At 41.7% G+C, this 19,795-nt stretch overlaps 2 protein-coding genes and 1 non-coding gene across 3 annotated transcripts in view; 1 reads left to right on the forward strand and 2 right to left on the reverse strand.

The window, feature by feature from the left end:
• LOC126475150 (GTP-binding protein Di-Ras1) overlaps nt 1-19,795 on the forward strand; it is a 1,323,975-nt gene that overhangs the window by 372,008 nt on the left and 932,172 nt on the right. The gene's annotated exons all lie outside the window — the stretch shown is intronic.
• LOC126475149 (pancreatic lipase-related protein 2-like) overlaps nt 1-19,795 on the reverse strand; it is a 429,898-nt gene that overhangs the window by 206,865 nt on the left and 203,238 nt on the right. The gene's annotated exons all lie outside the window — the stretch shown is intronic.
• Trnap-cgg (transfer RNA proline (anticodon CGG)) lies at nt 15,361-15,435 on the reverse strand. Its single transcript has one exon. It is a non-coding gene; the product is annotated as a tRNA-Pro (tRNA).

A 19,795-nucleotide genomic window follows, 5' to 3' on the forward strand; every position in this document is an offset into this window, starting at 1 on the left:
TCTTTGGATTTTCTCTATTTGATCAATTAGTTCTATCTGGTAAGGCTCCAAGGCTCTCGAGCAGTAGTTAGTATCGCTTGAATGTGGGTTCCGTAAGCTACCGCCTTCGTGGGTGGACTGCCTCAGGATTCTCCCATTGTATCTCAGTCTGGTTCTTCAAGTCTTATAATTATAGTGCGATTCTCCGTGTCATCGTCGCCTCGTAGAAGACTTATTCTCCTCTGGTCCTGCCCCCTCCCCCTCCCCCTTCCCCCCACCTCCCACCCCTCCGGCCCCGCACTCCAGCGGTTCGCAAACGTAACTTGTGCAGCTTCACCTCTGAACATGATGTGCGCCACTGCTCGGCGACCTTGACGTCCGCGAGCCTTGAACGGGTGATTACCGCTGTTTACTCGGCTACGCGGCCGACCCAAGTCCGGGTAAACAGCGCGGTCGCTCTCTCTTGCGACGAGACGTAGAAATGACGCTAACTACCTCTTGCGCAGGGTGCTTCTGTCCTCTCGGTATCCAAGCAGGGGTTACTAGCGACAGCACGACGTCGGTTCTCACACAACCGCTGAGGCGTAATGTTTTGAAGTGTTGCTTTTCAGATGGAAATCCCGGAGTATTGCCCCAATGTAACTCTCGTACCACTGTAAAGACACTTAAAATATTAACAGAATCTTCCGTCGGTTCTTGGTAGAACAACATTATAATAATAAATGGAAAAGCACCAGTTTGCTTTTGCTCTACAATATTATGTCTGAAGATGGCCTTGTAAGCCGAAAACCGGTTAGCAATAAAAGTAATATTGTAGAACAAAAGCAAACTGGTGCTTTTCATTTATTACACTTAAAATATATTAACAGTGCAATTTTTCTGGGAGAACACTGGGAGACGCGTATCCCTAAACTTTTCTGTCCGCAAAGTAATGTCTTTATGATGTTGAGAACTTAAAAGTTTGTCGCGGATAAACTTCGGATTTATTTCATTTTTTAATGTTGGTAATTGCAATACGCCAAAGCAGTTTTTGTTGGGAAAAGCGATACATGTAACTGTTTCGAAAATTTCGAAGCAGCAGGCAACCGTTATCGACTAATGAATCGCTGGCAGCTATTCAGTGAGTCAGATTTCTTGTTCTAAGAGTGAGCCGATACATGGCATACTTTTCCCTTCTTGTTGGTTGTATGCGTCATTGCAGGGTGTGTCTTTCCTTTCGTTACAAATTAGTCTAGAGGTTAAGGTAAGATGAGCAGCAAAATAACGAACTATTGTACTTGTTCTCCTGCATTTAAAAAGCTAAAACTTGCCAAAAATTCTTGTAAGAGTGAAAAGTCAGGAGTGGATGGTAAAAGTGAAAATGTAAACGTCAACACTTCAAAAATCAACAGATCTAAGTCTTGAACTACAGTCACGAAACATCACTCTTCATTCTGTCCAATGGAGGATCAGAAATCAGCTATTGATGTTCGAAGAAAGGGAACTGAGCCGTGAAGGTCTAAAAGCAATAGAATAGCTGAACTTCAGAGGAATTGCACAAGAAAGGGGATCAAAAATCAAACGTCTTGAGCCCAGCGGATTTTATCATTGTCTAAAACAACGAATTAAGAACCGTCTTCTGCAGACAGAGGGTACTGCTACCTCTGATAGTGCGTAACTGCTGAACTCATCGACTTCGACTGAAAAACCTCTAATGACGTATGGTGAAACAAGTATGAAAACTTTGCTTCGTCATTTTGGTCTTCCAGAGAGAGGGATACTTAGAAGATTTCAGGACTATGTGACGGAGAACAAAATGCCTTCTTTCCTTCCTTCCTCGTGCCAATGCAGTGAAAAGTATTCCCATGTCTACTAGTGATTGTGAACTTTGGTTTTGGCAAATGAATCTCATTATCACATGTTCAAGAACATTATTTCATCTTTTTACCGTTAGCAGTCTGATGTTCGTAAAATTGGCTGCTCTTTCACTCAAACTGTTTCAACATATGAGTCATGAACGCTCTTGATTTATGAACGGCGAACATCTTTTTACTGATACCAACAGTAAAGTAAGAAAACTTGACGTTTACTGCAGCCATGAACTGATGCCAGTTTGGAAACTGTTATAATGCCAGGCAATGTTAATTACAATGCAGCATATTTAAATAAATCCATACTAATATTATAAATGCGAAAGTAATTCTGTCTGTTACGCTTTCACGACTAAACCGTCGAACAGATTTTGATGAAATTTGGTATGGAGATACACAGAGTGCTAGAGAAGAACGTAGGCTATTTCAGAAAGTGCATTGTAAAACATATTTATTGATTTGAAGCGTGGAACAATAATTACTCTGTGAAAGAGCTATTTACTCTTTGACTTTCCAGCTTTATCATATGGGGAAAATACTTCTGTTTTTTGACATGTTTTGTATAACACGATTCAATATAATCAATATAATGCCTATACAAAGCTCTACGTGCTCAATAAATATTTACATATTAATATCAGTCACAAGCCAGTCGTATTTAGCCGCGGAGCGTCGTGTGTCTTATAAATTCTTTGTAGCATTCAAATCTGCTTGAATAGCTCGTGGTAATGCGGGTAGCGTTACTGACACCTGATCATGGGGTCAAGGGTTCGACTCCTGATCGGGTCGGGTTTTTTCCGCTCGCGACAGGATGTGTGTATTGTCCTCATTTTATGTCATTATCAACGCCAAAGCCATCGTCAAATAAAAAGACTGGTACGAAGCTCCCAAATATTCTCACCGAGGTCTTATGGTCAATACAGTCATACGAACATTTCATTTCATTTTAGCGATACGCGAGTGCAGCCGCGGGTAACAGCTAGAATAAAACGCTTCTACAACCATCAACATGTTTAATCCATACCAATCCAAACATCTATATTATAAACGCGATAGTAACTCTGTCCGTTACATTGCACGACTCTGCCGCTGAACCGATTCTGATGAAATTTAGTATGGAGACAGCTTGAACGTCGAGGAAGATCATACGCCACTTTAGAAAGTCCTATATTTACGAGTATTACTAACTTTTTTCAGCAACCCATACGTGAGTGGGATACAGACGGTGCTGAAGACTCTTGGTGTTGTAGATTATTCCATGACAGTGCAAATCCAATTTTACTGTGCGCGTGGTTTATGATATTGTCTTCCTACGCTATTTGGCGTAGCTGAGGAGTTTTTGGAGAGATAAAGCAATAAAATCTGACGGTAAGCCCGAGAGCTATAGTAATTTAAGCCTTGCAAACGTAAGTCTGATTTAGCACATAGTTCTAAGAGAGCTCAAGCTTCGAAAGTTACTCGGATCCAATAAATCTCGAAGCAATCTTAGGTTCGCCGAACTTGGACGCAGAAAATCAGACGGCCTTAAGAGCTGCAGAGACAGTAGAACAGTCACAAACCCGAGGGTCATGCGCCTGTTACAACCTCCGAGGCGCTTTAAGACTCTCAACGAGGCTTCATTTAGAGGCTGTACAAGATGCAGAGTGACGTCGTATCTTTACATGCGGAAAGTGGGAGACTTTTGGTGAGATTGAATTTGATCATGTTTTATTAATTGAATATGTTAATCATAAATTAGCTATCCCAGGGGGCTGACAAAAAATGTAGGCACTATAATGCAATGAAATTTAAGGAATAACGGTGTCATGTTTGGTCTGATGGCAAAATCTCACATCCGGTACTAGGTGAGCCAAAGGAACCCCTAAAAACCCTACTTCTGTACGACTGTAATGAATCGAGGCATTTTTTAAATATAATGCATTGTTTCAGATTCGACATACAGCAAAATATTAGAAAATCATTCGTTATGCGTCTACGCGCTGCCACTGCATACGTTTTTACACATACCTCTCTACACCACTATGTACACATATATTTATAAATTACTAGTCTGTTTACTCAACATCACTCATTATAACAAACCTGTTGACCTGTGAGCGCATCCGCAGCCAGCAGCTAGTTTATCATCTATATTGAAAACTCCAGTAATCAACGCTGCACTATTTCTTGTGTGAGAGTACTCCAAACATTTTTTTAGCTGAGTTATTCCTTTTTTTAACTGTAATATACTTCAGATCCCTACAGAAGAAAACCTTGCTCATTGGCCGGAAGAAAGTACAGGTCACACCAGACTACAAAAAGTAGTTGAAGTGATCCACAAAAATACCGTAGACATCCTTCTTTTCAAGAGTCTTACAACGTATTCCGGGATCAGATGTAATAAGCTATCTCAAGCAGAATAGCCCTATTCCATACCAACAAGCCTGGGTTCTGAAAACATCGACCATGGAACCCTGACACGCGATATTCTACTTGACATCGTGAAATCCTTGGATAATGCAGTCAGGTAGATAGTACCTCTCGAATCCCGAAAAGCATTTGACTCAGTATCACACCTACGCTAATTATCTAAAGTATGGTGGTATGTTTTGTCATAGAAAAAAATGTGACTCGGTTGAGGATTTCTTGGTAAGGACGACGCAGCATGTTCTTTGACTGTAGAGTCGTCGATAGACGTGGAAGTAACTTCAGATGGGCCCAAGAGAACGTGTTGGATCTGGGTTAATTATATTACAGAAAATATTAATAGTGATCTCAGACTTTTGCAAATTAAATGCAGATTAAATATCTAGGATTAACGTTGCAAAGCGATATGAAATGAGACGAGTTCTAAAGTTCGGTATTAGAGAAGTCGGACAGTCGACGCCGGTTTTGTAAGAAGAGTTTTAGGGAAGTGTAGCTCATCTACAAACGAGATCGCGTATAAAACATGTGCGATCCATCCTTAAGTACTGCTCGAATGTATGGGACCCCCAACAGGTTGGATTAAAGGAGTCGTAGAAGAAATTCAGAGACGGATTGCATGGTTTGTTACCGATGGTTCGATTAAAACTACGGACCTTCCATGAACTTTGACGGGAATCCTTGCAGGGAATGGTTCAAATGGCTCTGAGCACTATGCGACTTAACTTTTGAGGTCATTAGTCGCCTAGAACTTGGGACTAATTAAACCTAACTAACCTAAGGACATCACACACATCCATGCCCGAGGCAGGATTCGAACCTGCGACCGTAGCGGTAACGCGGTTCCAGACTGAAGCGCCTAGAACCGCATAGTGCTTTGAGCCATTTTTTTTAATAAGATTTCAAAGTGGCGCAAACATTGTCATCGTGCTTTAGATGTTCACAAATGTAAAATATGCTCTTCGTATGACTGCAGTGTCATAGAATCACAACTGGAATCGATCAAGTACGAAACAATATGCAGGAATATGAAATGGAACAATCAAGTAGGTTCAGTGGTAGATCAGTAGGAGGCAGGCTTCGATAAATTGGTAGAACTCCAATATAACGCTTGTGACATCGTAGAATGTTACTAAAGTGTGTGCTACCCGTACCAAATATGGTTCAAATGGCTCTGAGCACTATGGGACTTAACTACTGAGGTCATCAGTCCCCTAGAACTTAGAACTACTTAAACCTAACTATCCTAAGGACATCACACACATCTATGCCAGAGGCAGGATTCGAACCTGCGACCGTAGCGGTCACGCGGTTCCAAACTAACGCGCTTAGAACCGCACGGCCACATCGGCCGGCCAAATATGGCTAACAGAGACGTATACAGAGACGGGCACCACGAATGGTCACAGGTTTGTTTGAAAGTGTTACATAGATACCGAAAAAACTGAACTGGCAGACTCTTGTACACGGAAACTACATAGAGGAAGTCTGCTAACAAATTTTCAAGAACTGGCTCTAAACGATGACTCCATGAATGTAGTGCAACCGCGTATATATCGCTCCTGTAGATATCGCAGAGCCAAGATTAGACATTACAGCAAGCTCAGAGATGTTTAAGCGATCATTATTTCCGAACTCCTCACGACAATGGAACGGCATGAACACCTCACAAATGTTGCCCTCTGCCATGCACCTGACACTGATGTAGACGGTAGAGCGCCGTTTTGTGGCTCACTACGCTGCCATCAGTTTCATCGTGGACGGCTATGCAGTGTGAGGGAGCTAAAAGAGGCCAGATCGGGTAAATATATCGAGGTACAGTTTCTGTTGAGTTACAGCCGGAGAATGTGGCGAATTTTCTAATGTTTGTCAGGAATTTTTAATGTTTAGAGTTGCCGAATTATGGAATCAATTTTTTTTTAATATCTAACTACATGCCTTTTTCCTGTCAGAATGAGAAGATCCTTCGATGGACTTCAGTGACAAAACATGTGTGAAACATTGAATTTCAACAGTCTAGCGATGGTCTGACACACCTCCTACATCCTTGCTTTCAATCATTTTGTAGCGCCGCCACCGGGTTAAGAATAAAATTTGTGAAAAGGCGTGGTGGGACACTGCATTAGACGCCAGAGGCCAGTGAGCGCGGCGTGTCGACATTTAGGTTAAGACAACAGGCATGTGAAACTGTTGCAAGACGGACGGCCTCGCTCATTTAAACTTGCTGGCGCGGACTTAATGCTCGGCGCAGGACAGGAAAAGTCTCCATCGGAGACTTCTGCTGGTGTTGCGTTATGGCAATGACTTTCAAAATCGATAGCTGCTTTTCGAATAGTGCCACGGAAACTGTAAAATGATGGGGAAATTCTAAGGAAGGTTTTGTTTATTGATAAAGAGTTAATTACAACCCGCGGGCAAATCGGTATTTGGAACGAAGGTTTTTTACTGATCGACTCATAATTCACGCCGACTAAAAGAAGTGAGCAAATGATCTTGGTCTGCTAATGTGTGGTGTAATCTTCTCAGGAACTGCTTTACTAATGCGACTCCAAACAGCTACAAGTATCTACAGTTCCTAACAGATAAGAAGCTGAAAATTCTGGAAAACGTCCCACTGGACATAAGGCAAGCCGTGAGGCATCAATATGCTAAACGCCAGCCACGCCCAGATAATCAACGACCTTCTCAACACAGTACGTGTACATTGTTAGGTCAGTTGTTCGGGAAACATAAAATTGCCAACACGCTGTCCAGTCTTACTCACTTTTGGCAGTGGCAATGTCAGATTGAAATAAGGTCACTGTAGAAAAAATTAGTAACCCCTCCAGAAATCATTACAAGCATCTTTTAATAGCATATAATTTCGGCCCTGGACTTGATAACCACCTGGGTTCGGTAAGCAAGAGAGTCCACAAGGTTGTGCGAGGTACGTCGCATCCAGCCACTCACTGAGGAACTGATGCGCAATTTCGCCACACTGTGTGGATGCTGATGTCGGCGTTTTACCCGTTGTTTCATCATGTCACACAGATTTTCTATGGGGTTCAGATCAGGACATTTTGCATGCCAAACGAAATGTAATAAGGTGTGTGTGTGTGTGGGTGGGGGGGGGGGGGGGGGTGTTCAGGAAACCAGTCATTTATTCATCCTGCTCTATAAACTTTCATGTGCCTACGTGAAGAATGGCCTCTTACGAGATGACCGACTCCAAACGTTCATAGCATGCAGTTCCTGTCGCAATGTTCTGTCGCTAATAAGTAGGAATAGACCTTCATTCACTGCCGGCTGCAGTTCCTGTTGGGTTTTGGGAGTGATCTTGATTCACAAGTCGTGAGGCGCGTCTCGTGTCTCTCTCAACCAGGATGTTATTCCGACCACAATTCTGACGTCGTGTTTCGTGGCCATGTGTGTTACACCCCTACTTGTAGAAACGTTAAACAGTACTGCGCGAAACACCAACAAATCCAGCAACATCACACACGGTGTGTCCATGGAGACAAACAAACATCGATCGCTCCTTTTTCCCGCTCTGACACGTCTTTACGTTTACAACTTGAAACATAAATGTTCCACTAATAGCTACTGCCTTACGCTGACGCAGAGGCAGTGCGTTAGTGGCTGAGCAGCTGACTATCGCTGCATCTGTAAAGCATCTGCTTTTATAAAAGCTACAAAGCATCTGCTGACATAGTGACCACAGAAATAAATAAATATCCTCTAACTTGCGTCGCACGCAACTTAGGTTTTTCTGGAAAAGTTATTCAGAACTGGTGCCACGCTGTAGCACAGACGAAGGTATGTTGCGCTGTAGCGGCAAGCACCTGCTTGTCTCGGGGCTCGCTGCAGGATAAACACGTTTCGGCAGTCTGGCTGCGCAGGGTCAACCGGAACGCTCGGGCGCAGTTTATTTCCGGAGGCGGACGAGTTGCGGAACCGCTGCCAACTTGGCGCTGCTTTCCTGGGGCTGCGCGAGGCGAGGAGACGGAAGAAGACGTGAGGCGTCTTCCAGTACTCCTCTTCTTCCTCATTTGCATCCCGCACTCCGCAGTTCTCCCTTACCTCTGCTCGTCTCCCCATGACGAGCGCCATATACCAGATGTTCGCGCTTCATCGCCACAATAAATTATTTTGAGCACGCGGTGTCTCTTACATGTATCACTGCGGCTACTCTTGCTTAACGATCTTTGGAGATAACTGCAGGCAGAAGCGTGTATAATGCACAGGTCATTCTCGTGGCAGCCAGCAGCGCTTCAACAGAGGGTCAGCTTCCGTTGTTAATACCGTGTCTCTGGGCGTCTTTTCTTCCTTCACAAAATGAACGGGTTTATACCCATGATGTGACATTGATTCTGGAATGTCACCATTTTCATTATTGCTTTCTCATCCATTTCTTGAACTATAGAAACACAAGGAAATCTTTAAAGGAACGTAAAGCATTTTATCGTCTAGAAAACGCAAGGCATCGTTTGCCCATCAATGGCTCACTTCATATCTGGAAAGTAGGAAGTAGAAGGTAGGTCGCAGTGTCGATAAACAGGGAAGGCATTTGAGTGTGACGGAGGTCACCTACAGGTGGAAGTGACACATGGTTCCGTTCTGGGCCCATTGATTTTCTTGACACATCTCAGTGATCTGCCATTAAACGTAACAGTTGATTAAAGAACTATTACTTTTTAGATTCAAATGGTTCAAATGGCTCTGAGCACTATGTGACTTAACATCTATGGTCATCAGTCCCCTAGAACTTAGAATTACTTAAACCTAACTAACCTAAGGACATCACACACATCCATGCCCGAGGCAGGATTCGAACCTGCGACCGTAGCAGTCGCGCGGTTCCGGACTGAGCGCCTAGAACCGCTAGACCACCGCGGCCGGCTCAAGACTTTTTAGAATCCATGGCACTGTGATACAGCATTCACTAGTAACAATACGAAAGAACAGGCAGTCTTGGTTGCAAAACTGGAGTTTTAATTTTGTCCCGCAACGACGCGTTTCGCCTTTTCGAAGGCATCTTCAGGCTGACAGGATACGGTGTTAAGCATATAGGATGCCGCGAGTACAACTGTCAAATTCTGACCAAGGCGGCTCCCTAATGGGACATTTGTATGCGCACCGTCCTATGTGCTTAACACCGTATTTTGCCAACCAGTCTAAAGATACTTAGTATAAGGCGATACGCATCATTGGAGGACAAATAAAATTTAAAAAATCCAGTTTTGTAACCAAGACTGTTTGCTTTTTCAAAAAATATTATCTTTGTAGATGACGCAAGTGTTGTTGTGAAAGTCGTGGAACGTACTGTAAATGATGTAGCTAATAGAGTAACCAGTAACATCAACATGCGACTACCTGAGATTAGATTTACGCTTCACTGCGAATGAAACGCAGTGCTTACAGTTTTCACTCTCTGCAACGCTCTCTAGCATCATAGGAGTTAATCCTTGCTGTCTCAACACACGTTCTGTCATTCTGTTATGCAAAGCACTTCCTCATTCCTTATAAGTCCACCTGATTTTCAACATCCTTCTGTAACACCACATCTTAAACGCATCGATTCTCTTCTGTTCCGTGTTTCCGCTGTTCATGATTCACTATCATACAATTCTTTGTGCTTCCATTGGTCAGGAATGCCCTCTTCGCCAGTGATAGTCTGATTTATGCGTGGTTCTCGAATCGTCCGTCACGGGTTTTTTTTACTTCCAAAGTAGCAGATCCCTTATCATCTACTTTGTGATAACCAATTCTGATATTAAGTTTTTCCCTACTTTCATTTCTAGTACTTCTCATTACATTTGTCATTTTCCGGTTTCCTCTCACTATATGTTTTAAACCCGTTAGAGTGTTCGATCCATTGAATAGATCCAGTGAATTTTCTTCACTTTTACGAGGACAGCAATGCCACCAGCGAATCTTACCATTGATATCCTTTCACTCTCAATGTTAATCCCACTCTTGAACCTCTCATTTATTTCCGTCATTGCTTCTCCGATGTGCGGATTGAAGTAGAGGCAAAATGCTGCATCCGTATCTTACAACATCTTTAATTCTAGCGCTTCGTTCTTGGTCTTCCAATCTTATTGTTCCCTCTTGGTCCCTGTACATATTTTATATCACCCATCTTACCCTGTAGCTCACTCCTATCTTCTTCAAAATTTTGAATGTCTTGCACAACTCCATATTGGCGAACGCTTTTTCTAGTTCGACTGTTCCTATGAGCATATCCTCATTTTTCTCCAGTCTTTCATCCATTATCAAGGGCACAGCAAAACTGCCTCTTCGGTGCCTATACCTTTCCTAAAGCCAAACTGATGACCATCTAACACATCCTCAATTTTCTTTTCGATTCTTCTATATATTAATCTCATCAACAGCTTCAATGTATGAGATGTTAAGATGATTATTCAATAGTTTTGCTCCTATCTGTCCTTGCTGTCTTTGGAACTGTGTGTATGATAGTTTAACGAATGCCTGACCGTAAGTCGCCACTCTAATAGCCCCTCTTCACCAATTTGAAAAGTCATGCGGTTGCCATGTCTCTCAGTGATTTTAAAATTCTTCCCATTCTGGTTTATTTGATCTCAAGTCTTCCAGAGCACTTTTAAATCCTGCCTTTAATACTGAATCTATGTCTTTCTTATAAGTCATCAGACAAGTGGTACAACCTCACGCCTTCATTGTACTCTTTCCTCCTGTTTGCTCTTTCCTCTGCGTTGAACAGTGGAATTTTTTCTGTATTCTTAATGTTACCGCCCTTGCTTTTAATTTAATCGAAGGTTCTTTTGACTTTTCTGTATGATGAGTCAGTTTTCCCGACGATCATTTCTTTTTCCATTTCTTCACATTTTTCCCGATCTTTCGACTGATTATATGTATACCGGTACACACCAAGCTAGCAGTGGATCAGATATGTGGAGGCAGTTATTTGAGAACAGATAGTTTACAATATTAATTAAAGCACTATTTGAGTGACTTTGAAATGGAAAATTATAAATATCTTCAAGTATTATTATATTCCAGTTGCCGTCGTCGTCGATGATGTTGATGATGATTATGAAGGTGTGTGTGTGTGTGTGTGTGTGTGTGTGTGTGTGTGTGTGTGTGTGTGTGTGTGTGTGTGTGTGTGTTTTTCTAATATGATAAGTTAAAACAAAATATATCACTAATATGAACTGCGTGTATGACCAGATACTTAAAAAAAATTGTTACTGCTACGCTGGAATTCTAGATCGGAGGTCGGTTACTAGTCTAGAATCAAGTAAAGCAAATTTCGATGTTCAGAAATAGCTAGGATACAAAGAAACTCTTTGAACGAATTTAGCTATTTAAGTAATTGTTAGTAGATTTTATTTTTCACTTTTCTTTCTTTGAACGTTCGACGCCGTTAAGTTATTTACGAATTTTACCAATAATTACAATTTTTCTATCCCGATTTTTCTAGAGAATGTATACTAGTTTGTACAATATTAAATTACTTTTCATTCTTTGTTCTCTACCAAAAATTCACTATTTCTCCCAAAGATGCATACCGAAACACCAAGACGTTTCCCGAACATCCACCACTACATTGATTTCTGACATTAGAGAACGTCAGCTGCTTTATTGACATAACTTCTTAGCAAGCTAAAAGCAATGAGTGAAATGATTTTAAAAGGCAAAACACTGGTTTTTTGATATTCAAACACAAGACAGAGACGGTTTAACAAGCGATATGTGCTACTAACTGAAGAACACATTAAATTCGTCCGTTTTTATTAAGGGCGATCAAAAAATTTCCGTCTGAAGACATTGCGTATGTAACACGTAGCGCCACTCTGATGCGGATATACAAGGTGTTTCCCTAAGAGCGTGCAATAATTTAACACGACATAGAGGATGCTCCACTGATCAGTTTGATGTAGGGGACCTGGGGCCGGAGAAGCCAGCTTAAGGAACTAATAGCAAAAAAATCATATTTCTGTGTGTTTTTTTGTCTACATTAGTTACCAACATTGACGCAATGAACCATTTGTACTGTATCTTACAAAATGTGCTGAAGCTGACGACCAACAACCTCAGTGCAAATATGACATCGGCGAACAAGATTCTGACGCAACTTGACAAATATTCTTAGCGTGCTTCGAATAACATCACAGACAGCTACAATTCTGGCAACTAATTCCATCTCCGTATCCACTGGGGTCTGATACGCAAGCGACTTTAAATATCCCCATAGAAAATAATAAAGGCGATTCGGGTCAGGAGACCTCCCCTTCCAATCCAGCGACCAGCAAATAAAGCATTGAGATATTTGCGGACACCCAAACTGATGTGAGGCGGTGGATCGTCATGTTGTTGATCCATAGCACGTTCTGTCATGGGACAATGTAAATACGGTACAACAGACCCACCTTATGGACAAGTATAGTAAACAGAAACATCCTCATGGTTCAAATGGCTCTAAGCACTATGGGACTTACCATCTGAGGTCATCAGTCCCCTAGACTTAGAACTACCTAAACCTAACTAACCTAAGGACATCACACACATCCATGCCCGAGGCAGGATTCGAACCTGCGACCGTAGCAGAAGCGCGATTCCGGACTGAGGTGCCTACAACCGCTCGGCCACAGCGCCCGGCGAACCAGCCTCATGATTTGCTAGTAATCAGCCTCGTCCTTCCTGTTTAGTTGCAGGAAATTAATTATGTACATGTAAATAAACAGCACAGTACGTGCAAACGTGTGCGCATGTTAGTTAAATACACCAGAAAACAGTAATATTAGACAAAGCAGAAGACAAGTTTACTTCCATATCTCCTTACGCTGGTTGCTCCGATCCCACGTTCTCTACCTCAAATTGCTCAGTGGTGTTTTCTCTATGTCCCGCTTCATTTTTGCACGCTATGACGGAAACACCCTGTATAAGTAGCGATGTATACGCGAGGGATCAGAATGGCGCCCGTATCCAGCCGTCGTGCGTGCGGTAAATGCGGAAACATGAGCTATGGCAACGCCGTTTCCAAACGTCCAAACAGGAGAAACACCGGTACACATTCATCAGAGAACGGAGAAAGTATATAGAACAATATGTCAGCGGAAAACAACCATCGTGGAGTTGTGACAAACTTCGAGAATGGATGCGGCTGCTTCACGATAACGCACGTCCCCGTATCATAAATGTCGTAACGCAGATGTTAGGCCACCTCAAGTGGGGGGCATCCGCCCTATAGTCCTAATGTCCCCAAATACGATGATCAGGCTTCATTCCTTAAGAAAAAAAAGAGCCTTGAAGGGTGGACGATCCTATCGGACGAGGATGCGCAGCCGGCAGGTACGCAGTTCTTCAGGCAGAAGTACACCATGTTGAGCCAAACGAGTATCTTGAACCTGGTGCGTCGCTAGGATGTTTACTTCAGTGCTCACGGCGATTTTGCCTCATTGGCAAACCGGTTCTGGTCTGTACGACCTTTTAACGAAAACTTTTTGGATCGCTCCTTGCATATTCCTCCTCTTGCATTGCCCTGTTCTCCTTCTCATAGCATTTTCCTTTCCAGAAAGACGTTTCCTGTTCCTGAATACCTCTCTCTGCGCCAGTATTTCACTACTTCACTCACTGAGCGAGTTGCCACGGAGGGTGAGAACATTGGATTCGTGTATGACACACTTGCGCCCAGCCGTTCTGGTTAGACACTCTGGAATTTTCATAATCTCCTTTTAGGTGTTTGACGAGTTGCTTACTTTAATAATGACACCGACAGTTTGTTTTCCTGTTGCCTCTAAATGCAACAGCCCACATCCTTTGAAGAAGCCTGCTACGGAAACTAGGTATAGAATTCCCCTCCTCTCTTCCCATTCTGCGGGGAAAAAAAACCACTCCACCTCCGCAAAGACATGCACGCGTTAACATACAAACTCATTGTCTGCTGGTTAACATCCGGTTGCATCACAATATATTTTCTCTGCATCACCGAGACCTGGACTTGACCACATCTACTGCAACTGTTAACTATCGTAACAAGGAAGCCAAATAGAAATTTCAGCACCATTGAGTGTCAGTCACAACCATAATCAGCGCAGCAACAAGCTCCGTCTTACTGTCATTTCTTACCGATACGATGATTGCTTTTTTTACACATTATTAAAAAAATACTTCATAATTATGAGAAAATTGTAAGTCCTGTCTAAATAGCTGGAGATCGAAAAGACGTAAAAGTTGTAAGGGAGATCCGTCTGTGGCAATTTGCCTATTTCACTAGGAGGGGGAAATGTGGACTACAGTAAAGAAAGTATTTTTGTAATAGGCTTTTAGATTACATCCATTATTTCATTGAAGCATTCTTGTCATAATGGAATGCATTCATCAAGTTTGTATTCGCTCAGGTTTTCATATCACGATCTGTATCTGCTTATTATACATGCACATGTTGGCAGCACATTTAAAACCCAAACCCATGTCCGAGCTAGAAATCCACATGAATTTTTGATGTTTCACCTTTGTTCACACCTGGACCTCAGATGTTAAAAAATAGATGTTTTTTGTTTAGTTATGTTTCATGCATCTCATGATTTATACTCTACAGACCAGCTAACTGGATAACACAGTGGTGGAAGAGGAAGGTTCTGGCAGACGTTACAAGAGAGGCCGTAACGTTCTTTAATAATGCATTATTCGCGTTTGTTAATGGATGTACTCTTGATATTCTGTTCTCTCCACAGTAGGCATAGAAAACATTCAACCTTGGCACAGCGAAGTGCAATGCCGGCCGTAAAATAGATTCACTCAAATAATGTCAGTAGATTAGTTGATAAATAAATAACCTTGCAAATGTTCAGTGATAACTTTGGATATTGACTCAGCGCTGTGCAGTGCTGCCCGCATTGAAACTGTTACAAACATTAATACTTTTCTGTTTCTTACACATTAATATTTTTCTGACTGATTGAAAAATCATTTCTGTTAAAAAATGCTCATTGGATTTAAACAGTTACGACATGCAAGAGTATGAGGTACTTATAACGGTATATGCTAAGACCGAATGCTTCAGTTTGAAAAGTATATTCAAAATAAAGTCTCTCCTTCACAAAATCTAATATGAAACATTTTACATTAACTTCAAAATCGAAACTTCCTGGCAGATTAAAACTGTGTGCCCGACCGAGACTCGAACTCGGGACCTTTGCCTTCCGCGGGCAAGTGCTCTACCAACTGAGCTACCGAAGCACGACTCACGCCCGGTACTCACAGCTGTACTTCTGCCAGTACCTCGTCTCCTACCTTCCAAACTTTACAGAAGCTCTCCTGCGAACCTTGCAGAACTAGCACTCCTGAAAGAATGGCAAAGGTCCCGAGTTCGAGTCTCGGTCGGGCACACAGTTTTAATCTGCCAGGAAGTTTCATATCAGCGCACACTCCGCTGCAGAGTGAAAATCTCATTCTGGGAACTTCAAAATCAGTGAACTTCTCAGCTGTTCTTTAATTCTCACTTACTGACGTAATGAACAATACTTGGATTGTTACATGACGAAAGGTCTAACAACGTTTGACAAAATAAATTCCAAAATTTAACTTCTCTGTATCAGGATTACAAAACACACATAATATTACAAATCGGGTATACCTGATCCACCTACACATTACATCTGATGGAAGATACTTGGTTCCTACATTCAAGGGTCGGTATTGTTAGAATTAGCAAAATCCACATTGCGTTGCTGCATACTTAAAACTAAATATACAAAATTTCATTACCTTACAAAACTGTACTATGCTGTGTCCATAGGCCAACAAATTCGCACAGCTAGCCACTAGCTTTAAGTCTTACATCCTAACTTTGAGTGCAACGGCAACTGCCTCTGCTCTCCACGCGCTCCTATTTACAATCGATTTTGCCAAAAAAGATCTTTGGTTCAGTGGTGTCAAAGATACAATCTCTTCTATATGTGATAACCATTTCATGCCATTTTTCATGAAATTATAATACAAAGTCGGGCTCGACGCACAAATGGACCCCTCACAAGGCGTTGTGCATCACGGAAATATGTACTATCGAAACTTCGGACAGCACTTTTCAGGAGGAGTCAGACAACATATTACTTCCCCCCGCCCACATACATCTCGCGTATTCGCGTATTGACCACGAGGAGAAAATTCGAGACATTAGAGCCAATTCATAAGCTTACCGACAATCATTCTTCCTACGCACTATTCGCTAGTGGAACAGGGTTGGAAGGTTCAGATAGTGGTACCGAAAGTACCCTCCACCACACACCATTAGGTGGCTTGCGGAGTATGATGTAGATGTAAAAGGTTCTAGTTCAGCGGAATAATGTTTTTGTTAAAGTCTATTTTCTTAGTCGCTACCTACAAATTAACAAAATATGAACACGACTAGAGATTTCTTTCGAAATTTATATTGTGACAATTTGAACTCGATCGGACACATTTCGAGACAGAGATTAGGTATGGGCCTTAAAGACAAACGATTAACACATTACTCCATGGAAGCAGATGAAGCTGAAGTACAGTGTGCATTCTTTATGAATTCGCTAAGGCAAATGTCAAAAGTTAGGAGGAGGAGAGGAGGAAACGCAATTTCCTGTTCGTCTTTTCTTCCAGACGAGAAGAACAATTTATAGTCGTTTCCTTCTTCCGTCTGAATAAAATAATTAAACTCAATATTTGAAATGAAATTCCTGGCCGACTTTTTTTTGAAAGAAATCATGATTATACATCAATGACATATTGGAAATGCTGCATACTTCACTAATCGATATTTTCAGGCATGTGATTGCAGTAACTGCAAACAGAAAAAAACGATGGCGTTCTTACGTCGTAAGTTAAAGACTTGAAAAGTCTCTTTCTTTAGTGTTCAACCCTGAGGTTGGTTTGCAGCAGTGCACCTTTCCACTCTCCTGCCTGCCTGCCTTGTATACCATAGATGAATTCTTGAATATGAGTAAATAAATCTGGAGATATAATATATGCATTTTGTGCCATTTAAGGGAATGGGATAGATAATAGAAATAATTAGGTATAACACTATAATGTAAAAAAAAACTTGTTTCCTGTGCGGATTTCTTGTGCATTTGACACGTTCAACATCATAACGGTTTATCCGTGCTATTGATCGATGGAACACGTAACTAATTAACTAACTACCTTCCTGTTCATTCCCACATACGAAGCGCACAAACATCATTCATAAAATGCTGCCCGTATTACACACGTGCTCGTCGCTAAACTGGTGATTGCTTCCCTCAACAACTTCTTCCGCTATTGTTCGAATGATGTGATTGTGACTTAAAGTAGGTCCTAAGAGTTTGTCAGAGAGATATGTTTCCCTGCACCTTTTCACAGATATAACTCTCTCTCCAGCTGATCCTTATCAAGCCTGTGCAGTCTCAAATCTCAAGGTCTTCTGGCAGTCCTCTCTCTTGTTTTCCACCCGTATAGGATATCATTCAAAACAGGTGCTCTCATTATCGGCTTCCCTATTTATATATTGATGTCCTTACTGGTGAAAAAGTTCTTTCTCAAATTAAGTGCAATTTTGGCACCTTGTATTGTGCTCACAATTTCCTTCCGGCCACTACTATCCCTTGGGATTCTGTTTCCCAAATAGGTAAATCTCTCTATCACTTCTAAAGCCTCTCTTCCAATTCTCATTCTTGGAAGTCTTCTGTGAGGAGTCGCAGGGTCAGTATTTCCTCGCGTGTTCCTACATTCCTCCGGAATCCAAACTTATCTTCCCGGAGGTCGGCTTCCACCAGTTTTTCAATTCTTCTATAAAGTATTCGTGTTAGTATCTTGCAACCTTGACTTATTAAGCTGACAGTTCGATCACATTCACACCCGTCACACTCGTCAGCATTTGTTTTCTTCGTAATTGGAATTAAGTTGTTCTTAAACTCTGATAGTATTTCGCCTGTCTCATACGTCTTCAGTACCAGGTGCTAAGTTTTGTCATGGCTGTATATCCCAAGGATACCAGCTGTTTGCCGGCCGGTGTGGCCGTGCGGTTCTAGGCGCTTCAGTCTGGAACCGCGTGACCGCTACGGTCGGAGGTTCGAATCCTGCCTCGGGCATAGATGTGTGTGATGTCCTTAGGTTATTTAGGTTTAAGTAGTTCTAAGTTCTAGGGGACTGATGACCACAGATGTTATGTCCCATAGTGCTCAGGGCCATTTGAACCATTTTACCAGCTGTTGTGAGGGAATGTCGCCCACTGGGCTATTCCAGGCGACCTGTCTCGACTTAGGTCTGTCAATGCTCTGTCATATTCTTCTGGCAGTATCGTATCTTCCGTCTCATCTTCATCTACACCCTCTTTCCTTTCTATAACATTGCCTTCAAATTTATTTCTCTTACATACTTTTTTTATAATCTCCTTCCACGTTACAGTTTTCCCTTTTTTGCTTAGTACTGATTTTTCATCTGAACTCTTGACGTTGATACAGCATCTTCTCTTCCAAAGAACTCTAATTTTCGTGTAGGAGTTATCTGTCTTTCCCCTAGAGATACGTATCTTTCCCCTAGTGATACATGCTTCTATAACCTTAAATTTGTCCTCCAACACTTCACGAAAGTTTCGTTTCTTAATCGGTTCTATTCCCTTTCGTCTGCTTCATTTTCTGTATTTTCAAATTTTCTTCTTTCATCAATTAAATTAAAAATATCCAATGATGTCCAAGGATTTCTATTAGGTCTTGTGTTTCTACATATTTGCTCCTCTCTTGCTTCCACTATTTTATCTGTGAAAGCTATCCAGTCGTTTTCTACGGTATTCCTTTCTCCTGTTGTAGTCAATTGTTGGCTAATGCTCCCTCATAGACTCTCAACAAAGTGGTTCTTTCAATTTATCTAACACCCGTCTCCTTAATTTCCTACTTTTTCGCAATTTCTTGAGCTTTACTGTACAGTCTGACTCCACATGTGACATTCAAAATGTCTTACATTTTAAAATCCGCTTACGAAATCTCCGTCTTACCGTTATATAATCAATATGAAATCTTTCAATGTATCCAGGTCTCTTCTACGTATACAGCTTTCTTTCATGATTCTTAAACCAAACGTTAGCGATGATTAAATTGTGCTCTGTGCAAAATTCTACCAGGCGGCTTCCCCTACTATTTTCAGCTACTGTTTTCCTTCTCTTCCTTTCCTAATACCGAATTCCATCCACCCATAACAATTAATTTTTCGTCGTCCTTAACTAGCTCAGTAATTTTGTTTATGTCATCATACATTTCTTCTACCTCTTCATCATCTGCGGAGCGTATAAATCTGTACTACTGTGGTGGATGTAGATTTAGTGTCTGTGTTGGCTACATTAATGCGTTCACTAAACTGTTCATAGCGGCTTACCCGCATTCCTACTTTCTTATTCATTATTAGACATACTCTTGTATTACTCCCATCTGATTTTGTATTTATAATCCTGTGCTCACCTGACCGGAAGTCCCTTTTCATCCTGCCATACTATTTTTCTAACGTGCCTACCCGATTAAGGGCTCTAGCATTCCACGAGATTGGAATAATAGAGAATTGTGAAGGTGGTTAGCTGAACCCTCTGCCAGGCACTT

Source organism: Schistocerca serialis, chromosome 4 (assembly GCF_023864345.2).
Source record: "Schistocerca serialis cubense isolate TAMUIC-IGC-003099 chromosome 4, iqSchSeri2.2, whole genome shotgun sequence".
Classification (NCBI taxonomy): domain Eukaryota; kingdom Metazoa; phylum Arthropoda; class Insecta; order Orthoptera; family Acrididae; genus Schistocerca; species Schistocerca serialis.